The 19,358-nt window shown below is 36.6% G+C and overlaps 2 protein-coding genes across 2 annotated transcripts in view; one reads left to right on the top strand and one right to left on the bottom strand.

Annotated features, from left to right (window-relative positions):
• Positions 1-19,358, bottom strand: part of pofut1 (protein O-fucosyltransferase 1) — a 328,122-nt gene that overhangs the window by 15,728 nt on the left and 293,036 nt on the right. The gene's annotated exons all lie outside the window — the stretch shown is intronic.
• plagl2 (pleiomorphic adenoma gene-like 2) overlaps positions 853-19,358 on the top strand; it is a 46,514-nt gene continuing 28,008 nt past the window's right edge. The window contains exon 1 of the mRNA XM_079587829.1: positions 853-1,018. The gene's annotated coding sequence lies outside the window, so the exon portion shown is untranslated. The remainder of the gene's footprint in view (positions 1,019-19,358) is intronic.

The following is a 19,358-nucleotide window of genomic DNA, read 5'->3' as shown; positions in this document are numbered from 1 at the left end:
AGTTTCCTATTTGTATAAATGATACAATGTTTCCACCATTTAACATGTCACAAATAATGTCTGTTGTTTCTCACTATAAGTTAAAAAATAAGTTTTTAAGGTGTAAACTTCATATTTAATTATTTATTTATGTTTAATCTAAAAGTGGAATAAACTTACACTGCAAAATAATTGTTGGTTTAACTTAAAAAAGTAACCTGGTTGCCTGAAAAATGTGAGTTCATTGAAATAAAGAATTTGAGTTAATACAATGAAAGTTTATCTAAGTTGATTTGACAAAAGAAAACAATCTTGTGATAACAAATCATAAAATTGAATTTTAACAGTGTAGCCTATCACTGCATTTTACTTTGATTTTATTTAAATAAAATGTTTAAAAGTTGAAAATATTTACAGAAATCCAATCAAAATTTAGAAAAGCATCAAAAAAAAGTTTTATACAAATTATTGTAGGCTACTTCCTCCATACTTGTGTCAACACATTAAATTAATCGTTTAATCCAGCTTTTAATTACTTATGAGATTTACCTATCAAAAGAGTCATGATAAAAGTTTGTATTACATTACAAAACAGCGTGGCGTCTTGTATAAAATAAAGAGCTTGTTGACTTAGTCACCTTGCATTAAACATGCCTGCATTAAATAATTTAAAAACGCTATCGGCTGTCTCAATCCTTTTACTTTCGATATAGCGATTCAGCGATGAGACTCATCTGTCCCGCCGCTATCCACCATTAATCATAACGGTGTGTAAACTACAACCCAAAAAACACACACAACACGCACACACGCACGCGCGCGCACAACAGTTTACCAGCCCCTGTGAAAAGTTTGTGAAAGTGGCCTGACGTCACACTCCCACAATGCTCGCGCGCCCCATAACTCTGCTGCTGCAGCCTGAGGAGCGCGAGACACTCAGGCCCCGAAAAAAGAAAAATTAGAGAAAAAAATTGGAAAAAATAATAAAACAACAGATCAAGAGGAGAAAGACCGGGAACGGTGGCGTGGGGCTCCCACGGTAGGTTTGCGCTTAGTCGGTGCTGGAATGTGACGGCGGTTCCTTGTGAAATTGACTAATGCGGCGCTGGAAAGTTTTTGGTGGCAACTGCTCGTTTTTTCTGCAAGTCCTCATAATGTAGCTGCACGGTCTGATGTGTGCATGTTTTTTTAATGAGATCCCGATAATTAATACAGCTCGTTCGGCCGCTGATCGATATGGCAGATGATACAAGAGTGCTTCATAGTAATAACACCCTTGATATTTTATCCCGAGCCGACGTCATTTATTTTTGGCTTATTTTTGTAAAACATTGCTGAGGCTCCGGGTATTTAATTTTTAATTGCACGTTCGCTCGCGCTTCGCAAACTTCATCGATAAATACAGCGCGGATGGAATTTGTTTACAAACCGATACATTTGCGTTTGATCGATCATCGGCTTGGCTGTGTCTTTTGATGTTCAGTGTGACTTTGGAGTGAATAGTTGAATTTTAAGTAATTTCTGAATATTTATGCCTGTGCTGTAGGCACACACGAGCTGAAGCACCGTTCCTGTTGAGTTTCAAACATTAAGTTTATACAAACGCGCCTGTCTATTAATAGTTCACTCCTTGATATGAGAAAATCTCTCTAGGCTGTAAATATACAACTATTTTTTGTGTGTGGTTTGTCTTGTACTGTTGCTCTCCCTCCATGCTGCTATGGCTTATCTGCTGCTCGTCATTTGTTTGCTACAGATCGGATGTTCCTGGGCGGATTGTGACTTTTGTATAATGTTTGTTTGTGTGCTCCTATGAAGAGGTACTTAAACAAGAGTGTCAAGCGGTGTCTTTGAGGTGTGGGGAACCTCGTTTTAATGTTCATTTACATATTGCTTGGCATTGTGGTCATACGTGTGGCACATTTTTAAGGATCTTTCTGCTAAGAAATAATCCCAGTGTGTGTGAATGTGTGTGTTCAACTGTGAGCATCAGTGAACTTTGTTTACACTGTAAACAAATTTAACCCACCAAATTGAAAACATAAACTTACGTTCTTCGTTCATTTCGTAATTAAAATCAAAGCGTGCCACTTGCAGCGATGAGTTTATTATATTTTTCTAACCATTTAATTGAGTCATTGGCGAAGGAAATCTGCAATTCAGGACAAATGGCATGTATTATTTTAACAAGTTCATTGATGGACACAAATATGTTGTTAGAATGATGAACGCAGTGTCGTGAGCTCACTGAAAGGTTGCAAGGGATACAATTAAAAGTTTTGACCTTTGGTTGCAAATATGTTTATAAAATCTACTAATCAATCATCCATAAAGATCATTGCAACACTAGTTGCAACACTTGCACAACACACCTGTAGCTGTGACATCTTTCTCATCTTTCTTTAAAAATCTAACCCACTATAAAGTTTCGTTGCTGCTTTGAAGTTGGTGTCATTTTTTGGGCCATATGGAATAACGAAAATGCTGTTGAAACACTGAAAACCTATGAAATTAAGGGGGTCAAAATTGCAGGAATAGTTGTGACTTTTACGCATTAGGTCACACTTTAGATTAGGGTCCACTTCTCATTATTAACTAACTATTAACTATGACGTTTGCCTCAATAAACTCCCAATAACTGCTTATTAATAGTTAGTAAGGTAGTTGTTAAGTTTAGGCATTGGGTAGGATTAAGGGATGTAGAATAATCATGCAGAATAAGCAATTAATGTGATTTATAAATACTATACTAATAAACAGCCAGCATGCTATGAAAGCATTAATAGTGAGAATTGGCCAAGTGTTGCCCATTTTTTGCATTGCATTGCATTGCAGAGAACTCTTTGAAGTGATTTGTAAGAGGCAGAAATTGCAATCAAAGTTCATTTGTCATTGCTTTTGTATGAGCATAACTGCGACCAATCTTTAATTTACCAGTCAATGTAGTTGCAGCACTATATCCACATGCTCAAACACCTGTAGCTGCGTGACATCTCTTTCTCAAACGCATTGATGGTTAAAACCTGCATTCTTGAGTAAAAGTTTCTATTTGGCTTTGCTTTGTTATATCTCTTGCACTTGTTTGTGTTGCTGTGTGCGTTGCAATGCTGCATCTAAACGTAACATTTGACTTCAGCTGTGTGAAAAGAGCTCGTTCTAACGGTGATTGATAAAGAACAGGTTGTGACGAGCTCTTGTTTGGTGGTTGTGCTCCATCATGGCTCTCTACTTCCACTGCCTCGAGCTTCATAATAAGGAAATGGAAGTGAGATCGTCACGAGACACTGCTTTTGTTATTGACATTGCATGTTGAAACGCATATTGTGATGTGTGAGACCGTTTAGTTTTTCAGCATTGCTTCTGAGGATCTTTACAATGGTTTGACCGATTAAAAGCTCATTTATTTTCATGTCAGAAGTGTTTTGCGTGTGAATAATTTAAGCCGAATTGGACTTAAATATTTCTCGAAAATATTTCTGGTTCTTGTTCCAAGCTGAGCACATCCTTCAACGCGAGTTATTTATTTCAAACGTTTTCCTCGACATGTGCTGTCTTTTAAGATAACTCTGCTTTGAGAGATGTGGATGTTTTAGTGCGTTTCAAACAAACGTCTCAGCAGTTTATTTTTCATATTGCTGCTCATGGGTTCTCTGAAAAAGCGTCTTACATGCTTGATTCAGTGTGTGAGTTAGAAAGAGAGAGAGCATGTGCATTAAGGGGGGGGTTTCTCCTCTGAAAACATCCCACAATTCCTTGCTCCTCGGTGGGTAACAGGCTGATTATCATGAGAAAGCACATCAGAGGGGTTAATAGGTAGGACAGGCTTTGGAGAGCACAAACGCTACTTAATACCCAGTGTAGAATGGGGATCAGCCCTCATCTGAGTCCTTATATCCTCCACTTATAGCAGTGAGGAGTGAACGGGGACGATGCTGTGCCTGAAATTTGTGCCAAGTTGCTGTGATATAGCTATTTGTTTTGCATTATGATTTAAGCGTTGCGTGACAATAACATGGGCTTGTGGATCAGCCGATGAGTTGGATTGTATTTGCAGTCGTGAGCATAAAATGCGTGTTTTGTTTTTTGGCTCAATCCAGGTCTGAAATGGGCACTGGGGAGTGTTTATGTGGGCAGAATGAACAGTAGCTGACCTGGTCACTCAGTCGCCCCATAAAAAAGGGAGGAGAGATAGAGAGAGATAAAATCAGGCCAAGTTCACGAGGGCATTATAACTCCTGCGAGCGTCTCAACACACCAGATTTGACTCTTATCAGAAGATGATTCATGTCAGAACTGTCGGAAAGACCAAAACAGTTGTTCATTCATCTGTAGACTTGTATGACTGTAGAATTAGAATTAGAAGAGTGTTTTTTAGGGTTGCTTAACAAAGATTATGAAATACAAAAAGTGAATGTTATATGTGTATTACAGATATTATTTAATGCATATAGATGTAGAAATGAACTGGGTTACACTTTATTTTAAGGTGTACAGTGTAGTTATACATTTATGTACTAATAATTAATAATGATAATTAACTATGTGCTTACTGTAGGGTTAGGGTTAGGTTTAGGGTTAGTTCCATGTAATGAATCAAAAGTTATAGTAATTACTATAGTAACTACATGTAACATGACGTGTAACAAAGAAACTGTAAAACTGTAAAATAAATAATGTGTTACTATGAACTGAATATTTTGTCAATTTTGCTTTAACTGTTTTTGAAAAAAACAAAACGGTAAGTGTTAAAAGTTGTAATTTATCGCTATCACAAAATGAAACCATTAAAATACTCATTTTCACATATAATATTTTAAACTTAGCAGATATGGTTTAACTTATAGTTATAGTTAAATATATAACTTAAGTTTTATGAATATGCCATTAAAAGAACCAAAAAAATAAGATTGATGATAATAACAATAATAATGTGAAGCCATTGACAAACTTTGTACGATTTTGGTCTTATAAAGTCAAATATGTTGATTACATTGAAACTGATTTTGATCTGTTTGGATTTTACAGTTAACCTAAAAAAATGTGAACTAAACTAATAAATACAAATTCTAACCAAAAATATATGAGTAAAGCTTTTCATTTTTAAAAAGTTATTTAAAACAAACATTTTAACTGTCAAATCAGGTGTCACATAGCTCCTAAACATGTATAGTTACGTAGTTTTGTTTTTACAATGTGGAAATTTATAAATCTAATTGTTTATTATGAATTTTTCTTAGTAAAAAACGACTTATTTGATGTATATTACTCAACTGAACACATTACTTAAACATTTTCTGAAGCATTTCTTTTCAGTTCCATCATCAAAAAGCTTTAAATGAAGAGGATAAAAAAAGAACGAAAAATGTATAATTCTAACAAATAATTGTTATAACAGATCTAAACCGTTGTGAGTAGAGAATGGCGTTCAGAAGGGGTATAAAAACAGTTTCAGCCATCGCAAATCCAAGCCCATTAATAGCACGAGAAAGCTTCATCAAGTGAACCGAACAAAGAGTAATAAATAAAAGAAACCCACACATAAACAGTACATGTGTAAATACACACCAATGTTCTTGACAGATTTGCAAAACAAGTCCAGACACAAAGTGCACACACCGCAACCAAGTTGCACACGCACAAGAAAAGAGCGTCTTTTTTCCCTTCGCTGGCACGCATTCTGACTGCACTTGCAGTATGCGGCGCCTTTAGATAGTAAGAAGACGCTAGATGTTTGAAACGCATAGCGCCGCTGTACATGAGCAAAGCTGTGCTTTTGAAAGCAGTCAGCCAGGTGTGGCTTTTCAAGGCCCGAGTCTATCCATCACTGAACACCACTTATGCTGCAACCCCTCCTCCTCTTCCTTCAGATCCCCCTCGTCCATTTTCCACCCCAAAGATGGGTCTTCTTCCCCTCCGAGCTTCTTTCTCACTCGTTTACTGTCTCTCTGCTATCTTTGTTGTGAATTTATTGTCTTTCTTAAGGAAATGTTCTGTGCAGTAAATTCTAATACGATTACGTCACTGAAACACACGGTTGAGAAAGATGTTATAATGGGTTCTGGACGTTTTTGAAAATAGTGAAAATACTGCCGTTCAATGTTTAAATTATGTCGGAAGCTCCCTAGAAACGACCCCTCTCTGGGAATCTGTAATTATTACATGTAAGCATCTATTTCTCCCTGATCTAATCTTAAAAACTTGTTTTTGTTGGTGTAACCTAATGCATTTAGCTTTTGTAAATACTTTTAGACTTGAATACAATTTGAGGTATTACTAAAGACTTTCCCCCCGGTGCACCTTTCGAATGACATGCAGAGTTTGATCAGACTTGGATCAAAAAATGTGTCAAAATTTGGATGAGAAAATGATTGACAGTAATATAAATATTAAATAGGTTTTTGTTATGAGATCGAAGTATGCAAGCACTCATTTAGCAGGAAGGTTCAGAGGAAGGAACGTCTCTTTTGCCTCCCTTGAGCTTGAGTTGTGTTCTCATTGAGATTGTGAGGAGGGAGTAGTGAATTACAGACATAAACACTCGAGAAGAGGCTGTGATTGGCTGATCACACTGCCAATTTGATAATGCACAACAATTGACATGAATGACCATCCACTTGGACGACATCACTTTTTACTAACATCGCAAACAGCAAATAAAAATGAACATGATGTTATGATCCGTGAGTATAAAATAGCATATTATAGCATATAAAATAGCACATCATTATTGTAGTCTTCAGCATAATGCTGTTTACTTCTCTGTGAACTGTTCTTGGAACTCTTTGAAAAGCTGATTTCAAATGTAATTCTGTACCATAAAGCGAGGGCATGGATTTGACAGCTATAGTAAAACTATATAATAGTTATAACACTGCACTGTAAAAAAAAGACATATTTTCATGATTTGTTATCACACAAAAAAAATATTGTGTCAAATCAACTTAGATTATTAAGTGGTTCAGATAACATCATATTTTGAGTTTCTGTTGATTAAACCAATCTCCATTGTATTAACTCAATTTTTTTATTTGAATGAACTTAAAATGTTAAGGCAACCCAGTTTACTTACTTTTTTTTTTTAAAGGTAAACCAACAATTTTTTTTTACTGTGTGTGAGAAAATGAATCATCAAAAACAGTCATATGGAAAGGATGTAAAATTAGATGATGAATATTGAAAACTTTCTCTGATGCACAGTCATATTCTGAGAATCCAGAAGACCTTGAGTGTGATTAGATGACTCACAGAGAGGAAAAAGAAAGCTGGATGATGAGGGAGAGAGTCACTGAAGAGGGCTCGAGAAAAACATTTATGATTCATGTAGTCCTTTGAGTTGCATCATGCAAATAACTAAAGCGTTGAAAGAAACTGCTTGGATGTGTTTAGTTGTTTATTGATGTACAGATTGGCCTGTTTAAGAGGCTGGTCATTCAGTGAAAGGTTAGATTCTTCCGTTCACCGGTAGATTCTGCTAGTGAAGAAGGGATTTAATCAAACATTTACAGAAATGGTCTTTATAAGAAGCTGGGTGTGTGACATCATACCTTGCAGTGTTTTTTTAAGACGTGTTCACACTAAGGATGATAACTATAACAATAAGGATAAAGTTGTAGTTCTAAAAATCATTCTAAATATAAAAGAGTAGCAAAGTTCACACCACAACTATAACGATAACGGCACAGAGATGCGATATCGTTGGAATCACTTTCCGAACAACCTTTTCCAGTTGATGAACGAAATAAACATTGACAGCCAATCAGAATCCATTCCGCTTTAGCAAGCATTTAAAGCGGCAGATGACAAAACGGCAGCGCGCGGTTCAAAAAACAATGTTTTATAGTCCGCTGGCGTGGACGCTAATATCGTTATCTTTTTAGTTATCAGTCGTGGTGTGGACTGGACTTTTGTCAACTTAGCATTAGTCAGAAATAACTCAAATAAAATCTATTAATTATTTTCACATTCTGTAAATGAGAAAGTTTACGAAAGGAAGAAGCTTTAAAGTTGTGCCTTATGTCTTCAGAAAAATATTAAGCTACAAACTGTATACATTATATAGTTTTACTTAATATACAATATATTTAATACTATTTTAGGGGTTATTAAATGTGTCAACCAGGCCCCACAGTTCGGCACATATATGATTTGTGGATTAATTGCAAAGTTTAACCATCATAGAGTGAAAGTTTATCATTTGCATGTTTTGTCTTGCCAATTTACACATTTACGTGATTGTAAACCATTCCGGTGCAAGAAGAGGCAAAAGAGAAGTTAAAGTGACAACAGCCTATATATACCGCTGCTGTCTATCATTAATGTCAATCAAACAACAAAACACAGCTTTCACACAGATTCATCTTTATTTAATTTATGGTTAAGGTGAATGTAACATGTACATGTTCTAGTTGGATCAACATATTTGTTGATCCTGGAACAACATTCCAATCAACCAATCAGATTTAAGGGACAAGTTTACCGTTAATGTCAAGTTTAGGCTTACAGCCAGGGTTAGGTGCTTCTATCAGTGTTATTCACCTCATTTCCCTCTGATTTTAGGGATAACTTATAGGGTAGGGTTAGTTTTAGGGGTATGGATAGGGTTAGGACTAAATTTCCCGACAGGAATGTTGATTCAGGAATAACAAAATATGTTGATCCAGGAACATGTCTTACTTGGCAAAATCCTGGTGACTTTTAATTTATACAGTGAACTCTAGCTGAACTCTGAACCTGAATACTACTGTGAGACCTTACTTTATTTGTAACTTTGTTCTATTGTAATTATCTATGCTTGTAATCAGTGTATTTTTTTTCTGACTGGTCACTTGTCTTTAATAATGTTTGAACTTTATTAGTTAGGCTGGTAGTTTTTACTGGTTTTGAAGTACATAAAGAGTGCTTTAATTAATAAATGGAAAGATAATGTACTTTGGCCACCTAAACCATTATTTTTTTTTTTGCTGATCCGATCCGTGACTCAAAAAATAAAAAATGATCCGAACCGGGTTTTGTGATCCGTTGAACCACTAATTATTATATTTAAAATTATTCATATTTATTATATTATGTTTAACATGGGTGGTTATTTAAAAGTAAAGGTCAGTTTTTTGTGTGTATTAGTGTGTTATTAGTTTCATTGCTTAGTTTTAACATTATGAACAACATATCAACTGTCATCTAATCTAAGTTTGTTGTTGTTGCATGTCTACTGCCAAAAATCCTTTTTCTCACTTAATTGAAATACATTTTCAGCAAATTAGTATTTGTAAAAGATAATACGTTTTTTTATTAGTACTTGCACTCATATATAGACTCTTTTTATTTATTCTAGGGCTTTATGAATGCATCTGCAGTCTGTCATTTGTGGTCTATAGGGAAAACTTCTGGCAAATATTTTCTCATTTCTCTCTCCCTCATTCACTTTGTGAAGCTCTATAAACTGGCTTTATGGTTCTGGAGCTGTGCCCACAGCTCTTCATTAATGTGTGTGTATTTGCGCATTAGTGTTTTTACTCAAAGTTTGCATGCTGGTATAATTTGGCTTTCTTTAGTCTGACATGGGACATAGTTTGTGAGAGAAACTCCAAATCAGAGAGCCTTACTGCATTTAAATGGGAGATATTTCAAGTTGTAGATTTATTTCTGATGACATAATGTGAGTTTGACGGAGTTTCCTGGCAGCACATGAGAGCGAGGTGGTTGCCGTCTCATTGTGTGCAGTCAGGTGTGTGGTCTGCCCAATCCATTGTTACGTTTTCAGCAGCAACCCAGAGAATAATCGCTAGAAGCTCTTGCTGTCGGTGTTCACTCACAAAATATATGAGTGGAGGAGGAAAGACAAATAATGAAATGAAAGGAGTCATGTATCATGATGTGACTATTTTATGGCACTACATTTTACTAATGCTCCGCAACTACTCTCACTATCTCTGTTACACTTAAACGGACGTAATTAGCAAATAAATTAAGTCAATTTATAGATGCATGCTTCACTTTTCTCTAACTCTCTATGTAATTTTTAATTTCTTATTAAGATGATTAAGATGATTTTTTGATTTAAAAAAATTACCAAAAATTACAAGCACAGTAAATACAGTATTTCTACACAAAATGTATTGATAGGGAGAAATAAGGTGTCAGTAACGGTAATACAAAATAAAAAAATAAAATATATATATATATATATAAACTATACAAAATGTTTTGTCAGTTGCTAAGTTGATTGGTTTTATTCAGCTCAACAATGAGTATGGCTAAAGTCAAAATAAAATAAAATAATAATTAAATAATAATAATAAAAATATATAAGAATACAATTCACATTCAATCAACTGAATATTGAATGTGGCAATCAACAGTATTCAAGTCAAATATATTATATATTTTCTAGATTTTAACTCAAAAAAGGAATTATTAAGGGTCAGGACAGGTAGAATTCACTCAAACAACTGCACATTAAAAACAGCATATAATAATAATAATACACTGCAAAAAAAGAACAGCTGTAAAAAAAAAAAAAAAAAAAAGGTGAGGAAACCATTTGCCTTAAAATTAAGTAAACAACATGCGAATAACTTCAAGTTATTAGTTATGAAGTTTATTACTTAATAATTTTAAGGCAATAGGTTTCCTCACTTTGTTTAAGTCAACTGTTCACTTTTTACATATAGAACTGCATTTAAATTTGTGCTGCTCAAATATGAGTTTTTCTGCAGCAGATGCTTTACAGTAACATTGTGAGATCAACATCTTTTTTCAACCCAGGCTCACAAACGTACCTGTGGCGACATTTTTCCTGACAATTTAAAAATATGTGGTCTCTCCATTTCTTCCATGTATTCTCAGGCTAACCACAGCTCACTCCAGTGGCAACATTGCAAAACTGTAGATGCGGATTTCCTCTCAAAAGGGATAGAGAGAGAAGAGGAAAAAAAGAGAGAACAAAGGGAAAGAAATGAGAGAAAGAGAGAGAGAGAGAGAGAAGCTCTGATGTTAACAAATGACCTCTGTTGCTTGCTTTCTTCCTCTCTTTCACTCTCCCTCCCTCTCTCTTCTTCACAAAGTCCAGAACAACAACAACAACAGGAGGAGAGAGAGAGAGAGAGAGAGAGAGAGAGAGAGAGAGAGAGAGAGAGAGAGAGAGAGAGAGAGAGAGAGAGAGAGAGAGAGAGAGAGAGAGAGAGAGAGAGAGAGAGAGAGAGAGAGAGAGAGAAATGAAAGTAGAGAGAGAGAGAGAGAGATAAATGAAAGTAGAGAGAGGACTGTGGGTCTCTTTCTGTGTGCCCTCCAGTGGCAGCGTGAAGTTTTCAGTTTGATTGAAGGGCCCTTTTCTCTGCTGTGTGGTGTGAAAGCTGTCCTAATTGAATGATAAAGTGGCCCGAGATGGAGTCCAGTGAATAGGCAACAATACACAGCCTGTGTGTGGTAGAGGGTTTTTTTTGGTTCTCGTCCAGGCCGCTCTCTCTCTCTCTTTCTTTCTCTCGCTAGCTCTCTCTCTCCCCGCTGCGAGTGGGGGTCCCATTATCGAGCGCTCTGCTAGATTCGGTCACATGACTCCTCCCTGCCCGCTCGGCCGGCCCCTCCCTCCCCTGCCAGAGACCGGCCAATCAGGCAGCAGAAGGGATATTTCTCAGTGACCATGTGGTTGAATGCCCTCATTTAGCAAGCAGCTGACTCACAGCACATGTCTTTCTCTATCACACACCTCGGCTGCCGGACGCTGGCGAGAGAGAAAATTCCATGTCCGTGCACTTTCAGCGTACACCGTAAACGGTCCAGACGGGCTCTTCGGGTGTAACTGTAGCGGGATGGTGTCCGATGAAAGTGGAACAAACCCTCCCTCTTGTTTCAATCAGAGGCAGATGTTGTTGGTCTTTCGATTCAATCACTAGTCATATCAGTGAGCACAACGTTTGGGATGCGACTGTTGTCTAGTTCACTAGCGGGTCATTAGCTGATCTTAGATGGTAACACTTTATACCATAGTAGTGTTACGTGTTGTGTATCTTTATCTGCTGTTATAAGATGCTGTATTTTTGTTCAGTACAGACATACACTGATTAAACAGTCATGTAAATCACCCAGCTATTCTATTGTAATTTATGTGATAAAGACTTGGTTTACAGCATAGGCTTGGTTAAGGAGTAGTTGTGGTGTTCCCCCTCAAATAGTTTTATTCAAGATTAAATCAAAAAGGCAATCGAATGAAGTCCACCTGAGCCAAAGTTTCTGTTTTTCATGTTTTTTAAAGGTTTCTACATCATTTGTCATGTTCTTAGAATGTCTCTTGAAATTGTTTGTAAATTCAGTAGGTTTTTTGACCCAGCTCTGTTCAAATTAAACTGCCAAAATAAATGTAGAGATAAACAGTTGTTTATTTACATGGACACGTCTCCATGAATGTTACAATAACTGCGGTCATCTGCCTTGCTGGGGTCTTTTTGCACAATAGCTTTTTCTCGTTTCGGCATACAGAGCTTTACCTGTTTGGTTATAGCAAAGACAATCTAACAAATGTTTTCCTTTTAACTCACAGACAAATCTAACTGCAATCGATTGTAAAAATAAAGATGCATATGTGACAATATACAGTAAGACTTTTTTTGTTTAAAAAAGTAAAAGCACTAACACTTATAATGTTAGATTTCTATCTCTATTTTACAAATAAATGCTGCTCTTTTGAACTTTCTATTCATCAAAGAATCCTGGAAAAATGTATCATGGTTTCCACAAAAATATGAAGCAGCACAACATTTATGATAATATTAAAAATGGTTTCTTGAGCAGCAAAAAATCATATCAGAATATAAATTATTTCTGAAGGGTCATATGACACTGAAGACTGGAGTCATGATGCTGAAAATTCAGGGCAGTTGTTCGGCACAACGCGGAGTGGTGTAATGCGGTCACACTCACAGGTGTGTATTTGTTGAGTCTTTGACAACGGCTTCAAACGCGGCTCAACCAATCATAATCAAGGACTGGAACTATCCATTTTATAGATACTATTTAAACTTAAATAGTCATACTGTCATACACATGTAGTAGGCAATGATTTTTTTTTTTGTCACTTGAATATTTCTCACAAAAGGAAATGGTCACACTTCTTTTCTTCATGCAGAGGAATAACTCCATTGAGCATGTGCTGCGTAAGTGTCATCAGCAGCTTATTTGTGATTTTGAAGTGTGTGCAATTGTCCAGGGTCTCCATTAAAATGTGGCGAAATAGTGGGTTAAATCATTTCAAATCCTCAAAGAACACAGGGGTTCCTAGAGTTGGGTTGATCAGTTTCCTTGGCACTGTTCTCTGTCTAAATCAGTTCTGTCTCTTTATCTTGTATTAGGTCATGCCTTTCAGAGCTTTTTTATTTTAGTTTGTTCCATCATTTCATCCCACCCATTGCAATTTTCCCACTAGTAGTATCTTCTACTGTTGTTTCCCTCCAAATATTCAGTCTGTTTGTGGCAATTTAAGTTTCAGGATTTAGCATGCACATTTCTTGACTCAACTTCCTTACCGTGCTCTTGTTGAACTTCCACCACTGCTAGCGTTACTAGCATTGCAGATCCTTCCTCTCATTCAGCTGTTGTCCACTTTGAGTTGAAAAGTCAATCTCATCCTCACTTTCAGGCATTTGTGCCCGTTTAGCCTCATCAGCCATTACATTAGTCTGAGTTTACCATTGGTTTTCAACACCCTGCACTGTAAGAGAAACGCTCTGACCCTTATATAAACTACTTTTAGCTCTAGTTTCTGGAACACTTTAAACTGGTTGCTGTCTTGCAGGTTTCCTCAGAACCTTTATTGTCTTAAGCATTAAATAAAAAAATAATACTTTATGTTTATTAACTCGCATTAATGTTGTTCCAAACCTGTTGGCTTCTATTTTTGGCTTTGGCTTCTATTATTTTTTTGTTTTTTTTTGTTTCCGCATATAGTTCATTGTCATACAGACAACCAGGGTTGTGCTCTATTCACAATTGAATTTAGAATGTGTTTAAATTCCATTTCAGTAATAGTTGGATTTAAACAGCATGTGAAATTGTAATTGGCATGTGATAAAGTAGAATTAAAATACACATATAAACTTGTATAACTAATCATTTTTTACTAGAAAATAAAAGTTTGTCAAGACAAACTTTAATTTTAAACATAAGCTTGACAGACAGAATTGTGTGGACAAACTGGTGGAGTACACTTAATGTTCCAGAATACATTACCCTTGTTGAATTTCTTGCTTTAGTACACAATACTAATGTCAAACTGGCATATTTATAGGGATAATTCACCCAAAAATGAAAATCCTGTCATCATTTGGTCACCCTCTAGTTGTTCTAAACCTGTATGAATTTCTTTCTTCTGCTGAACACAAAATATTAAAAAACTAAAAAAACTATGAAAGTCAATGTTGTTGGGTTAAAGGGATACTCCACCGTTTTTTCATATTAAACTATGTTATTCCCTTAACTAAGACGAGTTGATACATACCTCTCTCGTCTCAGTGCGTGCACTTAATCGCTCTGGTGCGCCGCAACATTAGATAGCACTTAGCTTAGCCAAGTTCATTCAATAGGGGCCAAGCAGAGAAGCTACCAAACACCTCCACGTTTTCCCTATTTAAATACAGTTACTCAAGTAGTGTAATTCGACCTAGGACGGTGACGCAAAACAAAACGTTGCGCTTTTCTAAGCATGTAAAATGGATAACTATATTGTTTGGCGGAATACCATAGCAAGTGCTTGGGAGCACTTCGACTTGGCGCAGTAACTCTTCACTCGTGAAAAATCCTCTCACCGGCCCCCGCTCCCTCTCCCAGAAGATATTACTCCGCCAAGTCGAAGTGCAAAATGCGTTTTCTCTCAACTATTTATGTTCCAAAACTGTATATCTTTACATCTATATTTATGTTTCCAAAACGCAATAAGCCAAGAAAAAGAAGTCAGTCTGGTACTCACGAGCAGTTTGAGAGGCGACTTTATGAGAGCGCCACTTATATATCAGTGGTGTGTGCACAAAACCTGTAGGAATGACTAAAATTATGCGCAATACCCGTTCGGACATATAACACCAACACTATTCAACCGAAGTGAATGAGACGAGTGAGTGAGAGGAGGCGGGTACATATCAAACTGTCAATTCACCGTCTGAGAGAAGAAAGAGCGATAATGCGCACCTTGTATCGGTGTATCGATACTGCAGAAAAGATCCGTTTCGGATATTTCAGTATCGAGAAAGATTTGGTCAATGCAGTGCATTTCACCTTGTAAAAGCTAGAAGTGGTAAAACAGTAAATATCCTTGTAAAGAATATGAAGTTGGTGACGGACCACGGACATAGAACTTTACACAGGATCCTCTTCTGTTCCTGGTGCAATGCCAGGTTCAAGCAGCCTTGCATCCATGTGCAACAGGTATGAATAAACATAGAAGTAGTCCTATATAAACCTCCCGCCATAACCTGCAAATCCTTGGAAGGATGTGAGGTCCTTGATGTTTCTGGGTCATGGCCAGGTTGTAAGGGTGGAAATCTTTTCAGGACCTGTCTCCACTCCATTCCTCAAAACCACATGGTCGAGATATTTTGGCATGTCTCAGAGGACAGTTACATTCTTTCAGTGTACAGAATCCTCAAAACAAGCAATTCCATATTCCTAGACAAACATGGCATTGGCAGAGAAAACTAAAATGTTTAAAGATTCAAGCTGTTTAGCTCTACATCACATTCTGGAAGGTGATAGACTCGTTTTCACTAGATATATCTTTACTAGCTTTATCTACATGTTAGATCTATGAAATGGAAGCATTGACTGTGGCGAGGGACTTTCCTCAAAGTTACGCAACTATATGTTTTTTACTGTCTGATTGTTTGATTTGAACATCTGAAAGTCTACACCTAGCCAGATTGCACCACTCTTGTTCTTTACCACTGTAGTAGGAGTTGTTAAGGAGATGTAAGCTACATTAAGCCGGATACATTTGAAAACGGAATTTTCATTTCAAAACGCACTTCATTCACACTTGGTTTTTTTTTTTTTTTCAAAAGTTTGTCGTTCACACTGAAATGTTGGAAAACGCTAAAATCATCTTGAGATGATACAGAGAGTTGAGACTGGACATAATAAAGGCCTTCACTATTAGAAAAAAGGTTTGATGGGGTTCTAAATAGAACCCTAGTGTTCTTGACTATATTTGAAAGAACCCTTTATGCCAAAAAGGTTCTATATAAGGAGAAGTTCCATTATAATTGCATAATAGTCATGTTTAATGGGTTATTCCTTTTTTTTCTCTAGTGATAAAGTTTATGAGCTGTTTAATTAATAACATTTAATTAAAATTAAGAATGAGTTAAAACAAAGTGCCTGACAGAACCCTTTAAGGTTCTATATAGAACCTTTTCCTCTATCATTTTAATTTGCAAAATATCCCTTTACTTACTAGTGCTTCCAGGTCGTCCTCTTTCGCCAATGCACGTATGGTCTAAAACACAATTGCCCTCATGGTTTGCCATAGGACAGCAATTGCGAGTACATTTTATTATTTTAAATGTTTACCTTTGTGGGAATGTATTATGAAGACTGTACAATGTAAGAATCTTTAGCAACATGCTGAAAGTGAATAGCACATAGCTGGCACATTCTGGTGTAAACTAAGACATAGGTACAAAATGAGTCACATGACTATAAACGTGTCATCTTTTTCGAATACCTACATTTTCACAGTCCATACTACAATGCGAAAAAAGAGATACATGTATCTGGATTAATGTACATGTAGCCTAAGCATTTTAGCCAGCTGAAAACACCTAGCTGTGGGCGCTTGAGAGTGTTTTGGAAGCGCAGCAGATTTTATTTTTTGTTGAGACCTATGGTTGAGACACTTTTCTGGCTATGATACGGAATATCCACGGAAGTGTTGCTAGAATCTTTATACTGGTTTCTATATAAAAATGTCGATACAATGTAAATTCGGTCTGGGTCTTGTTTTAAATAATTTTGTTCCGTTATGCTTCTTGTCGTCTGTTGACGTTGTACAAGCGATTTGGCAAAGGCTGCGATTATTTTGTGCAGCTTGTCAGTGAAGTGTAGCTCTGTGATCGGTAGTAAATGCTGCTCCATCTGAAAGCCAGAGGGCGCTCTCACGCAGACACTCCAGATATGCCCCTGCAGAAGTAGACATCGCACTCTTTTCAGGATATCACTAAGGGCATCATACTATCGTTTTAGCTGAATAAACAGAAGATCGAAACGCTTTGATTTTTTAAATGTTGTTTTTTGTTGGACAAGAGGTTCTCATGTTTGAAAAGATGTTTGACGTGTGTTGCTTTTTTCAAACGCACGTTATAAGCGACTCAAACTCGCAGTTCTTTCAGAGGGAGCAGCATTTACTACTGAATACAGAGCCGGAGCCGTACGTCACTGACAAGCTGCGCATGAAAAATAATCGCAGCCTTTGTGATAAATCCTGCAGCCGTACTTTTGTCGTTTTGACAATTTTGTCAGCTGTACGTGAAAAATTTATTTCCGGTTTTAGTACATCGTTGTCGTGTAAACCTACCCTAAATGTCTAAGTTGTGGCACATGCTGACCACCTGCACGTTTTATTTCTAGATTGTAGTGAGAAGTAAGCTTGACCCTCAAGAGATGGCTTTGACATTTTGGCAATATGAATACAGGTGCATTGGTGGCATAAATTATGATAAAGCTGTCCTATCAGTCCATCATTGGGAAACAAGCGTTTATATTATATTTTGTTCTCGTCTCAGTTTTTTTTTTTTTTAAGAAGAAGAAGAAGAACTTTGCTCATTATCATGTTCTACAAAAACTAAAACCCTGTGTTCTTTATGTTCTGGCATTTTGTGTTCCTTTTTTCCATCTCACTCTCAGGGTTTGTGGATGAAAGTGTTGTCAGGTGCCAGCTTCAGTACTGTGCACAACAAGCACCCTCTCTTGAGTTTAACATTGACATTGGTTCAGATGAACAGAAGACATACTGATCACATAAGATGCAGATATTCTGTCACAGAAAGAGCTGTTAATGTAAAAAATAAATGTGACAGGCTGTTAAATGAATTCACATGAAGATTTACTGAATGTCAAGTCTTCAGCGTCACATTTTAAAGTTGAGTTTTGCAACACTTGTAATCGTGATGCTAGGATGTTCTTCTCAGTGGTTGCCAGGGTGTTGCTGTGTAGTTCTCAGTAGTTAGTTTGTCCATATGTGTTTGTCAGGGTGTTGCTGTGTATGTACATCACAGTTCAAAAGTTCGGGTCAGGGTAAGATATTTTCAAATGTTTTTTTGAAGGAAGTCTCTTATGCTCACAAAGGCTGTGTTTATTTGATCAAAATACAGTAAAAACTGTAATATTGTAAATATTATTGTAATATAACTGTTTTGTATTTTAATATATTATAAAATGTAATTAATCCATGTGATGATAAAGCCTAATTTTCAGATTCTAATATGCTGATTTGGCGATTTTATTTATTTATTATTATTAATGTTGAAAACAGTTGTGCTGCTTAATATTTTTGTGGAAACCATGATATATTTTTCAGGAGTTTAAAAAAATTTAGTTTCAAAAACATTAATAAGTTGATAGGTTAGATGCAACTATAAACTGATTTATTATTATTATTGTTATTTTGTTGTTATTATTATTTTAAAAATATATAAAAAAAAGTTTTAATATATTTAATTGAATATTTTACTGTTATGTTATATAATTGTTTAATTAAGTGTATATTTAAGAAGAACTTTTTAAATTATTTTTTAGGTATCAAAAGTTTCTTATTTTTTAATGTCTGTGCATGAAAACAAATTGATCTGCACACACACATACATGCGCGCACAGTCCCGCAGCGCAGCATTGGTGGTGTTGATTGGTGGGTGTAGGTAGTGGGCTGGAAGACCACCCCGGGTTAGACAGCCATTGAAGTGAGAACAAGTGTTTTTAGCTCCGGGGAAGGAGAGAATAGAGGAAGAGAGAGCAGCGTCTTAATGAATAACTGCTCTGCCTCTGTGTCTTTCACCTCACGGCCTACGGGGAGTCCTCCCCCCCCGACACACACACATCGCTCTCTTTCTCTGGACGGCCCTTTTTTCTTTCTCTTTATCCTCATGCGGGATTTTCATTGCACATCAGTACGGCGAACTCGTGCACCAGAGCTTTGTTGCCTACATCAATACACACGTCTTTATGTGTGTGTGAGCGAGGAGGGGAGCTGTAATGCATAGCTGATCTCTATCTGTCATCAGAGAAGCTGTGAGAGATTCCTTATGGAAGGGCCCCGGCCTCACTGCATCACAATTCAAGCTTGTTCTTCTCTGATAAGTCAGAGAATGTCTACACTGATGCTTCGGGTACAGACAGAGCTTGGT

This window comes from Phoxinus phoxinus (assembly GCF_949152265.1).
Source record: "Phoxinus phoxinus genome assembly, chromosome: 18".
Classification (NCBI taxonomy): domain Eukaryota; kingdom Metazoa; phylum Chordata; class Actinopteri; order Cypriniformes; family Leuciscidae; genus Phoxinus; species Phoxinus phoxinus.
This window is presented reverse-complemented; position numbering and strand designations above follow the sequence as displayed.